Source organism: Rutidosis leptorrhynchoides, chromosome 1 (assembly GCF_046630445.1).
Source record: "Rutidosis leptorrhynchoides isolate AG116_Rl617_1_P2 chromosome 1, CSIRO_AGI_Rlap_v1, whole genome shotgun sequence".
NCBI lineage: Eukaryota > Viridiplantae > Streptophyta > Magnoliopsida > Asterales > Asteraceae > Rutidosis > Rutidosis leptorrhynchoides.
In genome coordinates, this window is record NC_092333.1 from 7,239,341 (window position 1) to 7,248,442 (window position 9,102).

Below are 9,102 nucleotides of genomic sequence, written 5' to 3' on the forward strand. Positions count from 1 at the left end.
CGGCATAACATCGGAGTCCAGACTCCTTAACCTCGAATTTAGAGACGAGAATGTTCAAGTATTCACGGGATATGTTCTCCTCTTTGAGAGCCTCTTCTTGGGCTACTCGGATCTGGCTGTTGAGGTTTGAATGAATGGTGATGTTCAAGGCACGGACGCGAAGAGGTACCGTTCTCTCCTTTCGACTCAGAGCATCGGCTACAACATTTGCCTTTCCAAGATGGTAATGAAGTTCACAATCATAGTGGTTCAGCATCTCGATCCATCGACGTTGTCTCATATTCAGCTGCTTCTGATCAAAGATGTGCTGGAGACTTTTGTGATCGGTGAATATGGTAATCTTTGTCCCATAAAGATAGTGTCTCCACAACTTCAAAGCGAAGACAACAGCTCCATGTTCGAGATCATAGGTAGTGTAGTTTTGCTCATGTACCTTCAGTTGACGAGAAGCATAAGCAATGACCTTAGTTTTTTGCATCAATACGCAACCAAAACCATTTTTCGAAGCATCGCAGTACACAACAAAGTCGTCACTGCCTTCAGGAAGTGATAAGATAGGTGCGGTGGTTAATTTATGCTTCAGGGTTTGAAATGCTGATTCATGCTCTTTTTCCCAAACGAACTTCTTCCCTTTGTGAGTCAGTGCGGTCAAAGGACGCGCAATCAACGAAAAACCTTAAATAAATCTTCGGTAGTAACCGGCAAGACCTAGAAATTGGCGGATGTAAGTTGGAGTAGTGGGTGTATCCCACTTACTGATAGCCTCGATCTTTGCGGGATCAACTTTGATACCTTGATCACTCACAATATGACCCAGAAATTGGACTTCCTTCAACCAAAATTCACACTTGGAGAATTTGGCATAAAGTTGCTCTTGTCTCAAGAGTTCAAGCACTAGTCGGAGATGTTGCTCATGTTCTTCTTCGCTCTTGGAGTAGATGAGGATATCATCTATGAAGATGATAACGAACTTATCCAGGTATGGCTTGCATACACGATTCATGAGGTCCATGAATACAGCGGGTGCGTTGGTTAAACTGAACGGCATCACGAGAAACTCATAATGACCATAGCGGGTTCTAAACGCAGTCTTCATCACATCACTCTCCTTCACCCTCAACTGGTGATAACCGGATCGCAAATCGATCTTAGAGTAATTGCTTGATCCTTGCAGCTGATCTAAAAGATCATCAATTCGGGGAAGAGGATATCGGTTCTTGATCGTCAATTTGTTGAGTTCACGGTAGTCGATACACATACGGAAGGATCCGTCCTTCTTCTTCACGAATAAAACAGGTGCGCCCCAAGGCGACGAGCTCGGTTGGATAAACCCTCGGTCGAGCAATTCATGCAGTTAACTCTGCAACTCTTTCAGTTTGAAAGGTGCTAGTCAATAAGGTGCGCGAGCTACGGGTGCAGCTCCTGGTACTAGATCGATCTGGAATTCCACGGCTCTCGGTGGCGGTAATCCAGGCTGTTCTTCCGGAAAGACGTCGGGAATTCATTCACGATTCACACATCATTCACGCTCTTCTCTTCTGTTTCTAAAGCCTTCACGTGTGCTAAAACAGCAAGACGTCCTTTCTTCATGATCTTCTGCGCTTTCATTACAACTAATGAGGTTCAACTGCGAACTACATCTCTCTTCGTAAATAACCAGTGGCTCACCATCTCCTTGTGGTATACGAAGAGCTTTATCTCCACAGATAACGTCGGCCCTCACTTTGGTCAACCAGTCCATGCCGACAATCACATCAAAGATTCTCAATTTGATGGGTATCAAGTTAATTGCGAAATCCACACCATCTATGTTGATAATAGCTCCTCGGCCAATTTGGTCGACTTTCTCAAGTTTCCCATTGGCTACCTCCACTAGCATACTCTCCTCTCAAGGTACTAACGACCAATCTATCTTAGAGTAAAAGTGTCTACAAACATAGCACCTATCGGCACCAGTATCAAATAGGACAGAAGCTAATAGATTGTTGATAGTGAATATACCTGTAACCAAGTCGGGGTTCTCACGGGCATCCCTTGCGTTTACATTGAAAGCTCTTCCACGCGGGGGTCCGCCGTCCTTTCGCTTGTTGGGACACTCATTCCTGAAGTGGTCCTGTTGTCCACACTCATAACACTTTTTTGGTCCATTGGGGTTGGTCCTCACAGCTGGGATGGGAATCTTGCAGTCCTTGCCAATATGCCCGGTCGTTTTGCACTTTTCACAGACCACATTACAGTACCCGGTACGGTGCTTGTATCACCTCTTGCACTGTGGTAGAGTACCCTTGTAGTTGGGGTTCGAGCTGGTGTTCGGGTTGGGGTTCCTTCTGTCGTTATGCCTCTTAGCGAGGGTTTGATCATAGACTCTCCCCTTGTTGTTGTCCCACTTACGCTTCTCACCGCTGGCTCCCGATTCAGATTTTGAATTTTCCGATTCCTTGCTGATAATTTAGTTCATAAGGGTTTGCGCCATGCGCATAGCTGCCGGGACATTGGGTGGATTAGAAGAGGTGACATTTCCTTGAATGAAGTCCCCACAAGTATCGCTCCATTCTCTTAAATTCCGGGGTAACCATCGTGGGACACATCAGCACTAATTCCAGATACCTACGGTTGTAACCATCAAGATCGTTTCCCACAACCTTCAACTCCCAGAACTCAGCCTCCATTTTCTGTATCTCTACTATGGGCAGTACTCTTCGATCAGGGCTCCCTTAAATTCTTCCCACGGAGTGGCATAAGCCTCGTCAATACCCTTAGCTTGAGCCAGTTTGTTCCACCAGGTTAGGGCGCCATCTGACAGCGTACACGAAGCATACTTGGTTTTGTTCTCCACTGAGCAGTTTCTTACATGGAACACAGCTTCTAATTTCTCAAACCACCTAGTCAGACCAACTCGACCATCAGTACCACTAAAATTGTGGGCTTGCAGCTTTGAAACTCTTTGTATCTGCACCCGTTACGAATGGGCTGGTTAACTGGTGAAGCTTGTGGGTTGATTTTCGCAATAGCTGCGGCTACTCTTTCCGCAAACATTTCCTCGATTTGTGCAATATAGTATATAGCAACCAACTTGGAACCAACGCAACACATGTTAACTAAGCAATGCTACCAGATATAGATACCACAGAAACAACATACAGTAATGTAATTAGAACACCGTACAAAAAGTAAACAATAATAAGTTCCATTCATTAATAATAAGTTGCATACATGCGCATAAGTTCGTACAATACATGAGTAAAACATGAAACTACAACGAGATTACATAATGAAATCTACTACAATGCCCTATGGTGACGGTGGGTAAAGGATGTCCATTACGTGGGACATCTGGTCCTCGAGCTCAGTTACCCGAGCACGGAGGATCTCCACTTCCCTCGTCAGTTCCTCGATGGAGGGAGATGGTGGGGCAGGCGGTGCAGTCGGTACAGATGGTGCAGGTGGTGCAGATGATCCAGCACCAGAAGTAGATGCTGCATAGCGGTAAGGCTTACGCACAAATGGATCGGTAGAATACGGCACAACCTGCTTACAGGCGGTGACCCTAGTCCTTAGTCCATGTGCACTAACGAACGTCCTACCTCCGTTAACCCCTGGAATAATGGTACCATCAAAACGATACCGCTTCTTCTGCGGGGTAGAGGGTAGCTGCACGGGCGTCTCTTCAGGGTCCTCGTCGAAATCCTCGTCACTGGAGTCATCAGAGGATGAGTCGTCGGATGATGAGTCGTCGAAAACAGCTGGAGGTGGTGGCACTCGGCGGCCTGTAGTCATAATCCGGTATCTGAAAGGTGGGATCGGTATGACACGTCCATCAGGAAGGCGTCAGCACCAATGGTTATGCTCATTACGGAACGGAACGTCCCCGTATTCCCCGGGAATCACAGCACCACCGGGATGGGACAGTGGCTCCGGAGGTACTGGGATGAGTGGAGCTAGAATCTCTGGTGGATCCTCTTGTCCGTCTGAGATAACCACTGGGTCGGGTACATGGCTGCTGGCTCCAGAGGACGAAGCGCCAGGGTCACTGGAGTGTGTCGACGATGGGATCTGAGAATCGGCAACAATGGCAGGTGAGGTGGCGGATGTGTTTGAGTCGCTCTCCAAAATGACAAAGGCCGGGATATCCGACATCTGAACAAGGAAAAATAACTTTTTCCAAGTCAGTAAGTCATAAAGCAAGCACGTATTAGGCACTACAGCAACCTAAGTTGTCTAAAACAGTATACAGCATGGCAATAATAACAACTCTAAATAGAAATAACATGTGAAAGCAGATAGTAATCATGCAATAGTGGAAATAAGCATACAGCAAGTTCGCATGGTAGTAAAGATAAGCAATAGCATGCAGTAATATCACATAACAGTAAAAGTAATCAGTAGCATGCAGTAAGTTCCGCAGAAACAGGTAAACTAGCAAGTTGTAGATTAGTCCTATTAGTGAATCCTACTTGGTCCGGTATACACTCACTAATGCAACCTAATTCCCTACAACCAATGCTCTGATACCAAATGTGACGCCCCGTACAAAACCATCGTGTACGATTCGTTAACAACGGGATCTTTACACGGTCAAATACTACATGCTGTTTGAAAACCAGTTTGCATTCATAAAAACGTAGTGTTTACAAAAGATAACGTGACACAGAGGTCATTACAAAGCCATTATTCAAATAACATAAGTTGCGAATGCAAATTAAAAGTTTCATGATTGAGACATCTCTAAGTAATGCAGCGGTTATCTAACACAGCATATCCTTAACAGCAAGTCTAAATAGCATGACAACAAGTCTAACAGCGGAAGCAACAAACCTCTAAGCACCTGAGAAAACATGCTTAAAAATGTCAAAAATAATGTTGGTGAGCTATAGTTTAAATTGTAACAGTAATATAAGATTGACCACGAGATTTCAATGTTTCAAAATAGAATGAAAAGCATATGTATAACCGTGGGCACATGGTAACTAGACTTAACGTAAATATAAATATCACCCCCTAAAAGTACACATGGCGAGTGCGTATGTCCTCGAAGTATCAAACACCCGTTAAATACTAGCGCGACTAGCCCGAGTGGGGATGTCAAACCCTATGGATCCATATCTAATATTCGATTCTACCGGTTCAAAAACCAATAGTTAAACGTTACCGTGCTAAGGGAAATCTTTATGCCGTTGTATAACCCACACATATGTAAAGTTTAAGTACTCGTGTCAAATAAGTAAAACATAAAAAGTGCATGTATTCTCAGTCCCAAAAATAGTATAAGTAAAAAGGGATGGTATAACTCACAGTGATAAAAGCGGTAAAGTCGGTAATGAAAGTGTGCAAGTAGTAAGTCGGTCCGAAAGGTTGTCAACCTAAATCAAAGGTTACTAGGTCAGTAAGTTGTCTTTATAAGTTCTAATAGTGCATAAAATAAGTTTAAGTATGATCATCATCATAAAAGCTAAGTAAGTTTGACAAGAATAGAGATCGAAACAATAGGCTGACTTCGGTCAGCTGCAACGACCTCTACATAAATAGAAAAGATGTGTAATCAGTGGCTATGGCTCCGTGTGTGAGTCCCATAACCGCTGACCAATTTTCAGAACCTAACTCGTCTTCGTTTGACCGTGGCGACGGTTTAAGTGCGAGTAGGTCAGAAATTTCAGCACAACGTTAATAGGGTGTACTGACTTTCGGAAGGCCATAAATCCTAAACCGTAACTCGGATTAAGACGAGGCCTAAACAGAAAATTATCTAATCGAACCGAACTAACTGAAAATATACTTTCCAGTAGCCCAGGTTACTGATAAGATCCCAAAAAACAGTAAACAAGTGCTCAGGTGGGGTTCTTACTACTTGATGCACATCACGGTTCTCATCCTTGATGCTTGTAGCTTCAAGTGTACAACTCGTTGATGGTTTAGCATCACTTTTGACCAAGATTCTACTATCAATACACAATATGTTAAGAACAAGTAATAACACAACTCATTTAAGAGTCTTAGATGGATGATGAACCAAGGTTACATCATATCCTTAGTCTTAACACAAATACAAGTCCTATTTACAAACAAAGTTACTAACTTTACATCAATCAAACAAGTATGAACATGATCTAAATTAAATGAGGTGATGGAACACTAAGCTAGCGAGCTTGGATCCCTTTCATACAAGTTATAAGGTCACAAAGCTAAAAAGCTTGAACCTTTAGTGTTCTCGAAGATCTTGAAGCATAAAGCTTGGATCTTTAAGTTACATGAAGATAACAAACACAAGTTTGAATCTTTATTACAAAACAACAAGATCATAAGCTAGAAAACTTAGATCCAACAAAAAGATATGAAGATTCAAGCTAGAAAGCTTGCATCTTGGTTGTTCTTGAAGATCTTGAAGCATAAAGCTTGGATCTTTGAGTTACATGCAGATTACAAACACAAGTTTGAATCTTTAATACAAAATAACAACATTAAAGCTAAAAAGTTTTAGATCTACAAAGTAGGTGAAGATTCAAAGCTAGAAAGCTTGAATCTTCCATATTCTTGAAGGATTCATGCTTGAATCTTCAAGATGTAATCAAGATCAAAGCTAAAAAGCTTGATCCTTCATTGATGATGATGTACACGAAAAAGAAAGGAGAAGAAGAAGAATAAAAGTTCAAAATAACTTACACTTTTAGAGAGAGAAAGAACTAGAGAGAATTAGAGAGTGAGTGTGTGTGAATTAGAAACGAAAGTAAGTGTAAAATGGGAGGAATGAGGCTTGTATTTATAGTGAAATGAGGGTGGGGGAGCGCCTCATGGCTGTAGGTTTTGGTAGGGGGAGGGGGAGACAAGATTTACTTTTTGGTTAATGGTTGTTTAAAGTAGGTACTTATGTTGGAATCCCATGCAACATTAAGGATAATACTTGACATAAATGCTAGCATGTTCCCTCTAATAAATGGGTATTTGTCTTACTTATTAATGGGTCACTAGTAATTAATTAGTGGGCTAAATAAATGGGCTACTAGCTAGAGTAGGATGGGCTTAAGTCCAACAAGGTAGAAAGTCCAACAAGACTAACTAGTAAGCAAAATTAAATTACTACGCATAAATAAGCATCCATAAACCCAAGTAATTATTATTATGAAATAATAATTAGTATTCCGTAGTCATAATCTTCCGGTTATGACAAAAGTTAAATGTGCGCGCAGTTCGCGGTTTAATCGAAACTTTAAGTGACACTAACGGTCATAAAGCATCCGGTGAACAAGTTAAGTATCCTTCGTACTCTAAGGCACGTTTTAACATATAAATGAAAGTAAAATATGTATATAAAGGTTCCAGAGTATAAAATAGCACAGTACGCACAAATACACAGTTTCGCTAAAATACAAGGCACAAAAGCAAGTCGAAAAAGTCCGGGTCGTTACATTACCCACCTGTTAATGGAAATTTCGTCCCAAAATTTAAGCTGAGGCAGTTGTTGAAGTCGGGAAGAGGTGAGGATACTTCTGCATCATTTGATCCTCTCATTCCCAGGTGAACTCAGGTCCACGTTTGGCATTCCATCGAACTCGGACGATCAGAATCTTGTTGGGTTTCAAAGTTTTGACCTCACGGTCTATAATTTCAACAGGTTCTTCCATGAAGTGGAGTTTGTCATCAATCGTAAGTTCCTCCATGGGTATGATAAGTTCCGGTGGAGTAAGATACTTCTTCAAATTTGATACGTGGAAGGTAGGATGAACTGCGCTTAATTGAGTTGGAAGATCCAGACGGTAAGCTACGGGACCAACACGTTCCAAAATTTCGAAAGGACCAATGTATCGCGAGTTTAACTTTCCACGCTTTCCAAAGTGGATTACACCTTTCCAAGGTGCGACTTTCAACATCACACGGTCACCCACGTTAAATTCGAATTCTTTACGTTTAAGATCAGCATAACTCTTTTGGCGATCACGGGCCGTCTTAAGCCTTGCTTGAATCTGGGCAATCTTCTCCGTCGTTTCATGGACTATCTTGGGTCCGGTGATTTGCACTTCACCTAACTCGGCCCAACAAATTGGAGAACGGCACTTGCGGCCATACAACGCTTCAAAAGGTGCGGCATTAATACTCGAGTGATAACTGTTGTTGTAAGAGAATTCGGCTAACGGCAAATGCCTTTCCCAAGACTTTTCGAAGTCAATAAAATAGGTACGCAACATGTCCTCTAAAGTCTGAATCATTCTTTTTCTCTGACCGTCGGTCTTTGGGTGATATGCAGTGCTCATGTCAAGTCGAGTTCCCAAGGCTTCTTGCGAAGAACGCCAGAATCTGGAAGCAAAATGGGGATCGCGATCTGAGATAATTGATAGAGGTACACCATGAAGAGACACAACTTCTTTGATGTACAGTTGAGCAAGTCTCTCTATTGTATCTATTTCCTTCATTGCTAGGAAATGAGCAGATTTGGTAAGACGGTCAACGATAACCCAGATTGTATCATATCCGCCCACCATCTTTGGTAGCTTCGTGATGAAGTCCATCGTAATTGCTTCCCATTTCCATTGTGGGATTTTCGGTTGTTGAAGTAATTCAGATGGCCTCTGATGTTCAGCCTAAACCTTCGAACAAGTCAAACACCTCCCAACATAAGTTGCAACATCCTTCTTAAGATTTGGCCACCAATACTGTTCCTTAAGATCGTGGTACATTTTACCGGTTCCTGGATGAATCGAATATCTCGACTTGTGGGCTTCATCAAGTATAAGGCTTCGTAAATCTCCAAAACGAGGTTCCCAAATTCTTCCGGCATAACATTGGAGTCCAGACTCCTTAACCTCAAATTTAGAGATGAGAATATCCAAGTATTCACGGGATATGTTCTCCTCTTTGAGAGCCTCTTCTTGGGCTACTCGGATCTGGCTGTTGAGGTTCGAATGAATGGTGATGTTCAAGGCACAGACGCGAATAGGTACCGTTCTTTCCTTTCGACTCAGAGCATCGGCTACAACATTTGCCTTTCCAGGATGGTAACGAAGTTCACAATCATAGTCGTTCAGCATCTCGATCCATCGACGTTTTCTCATATTCAGCTGCTTTTGATCAAAGATGTGCTGGAGGCTTTTGTGATCGGTGAATATGGTACTC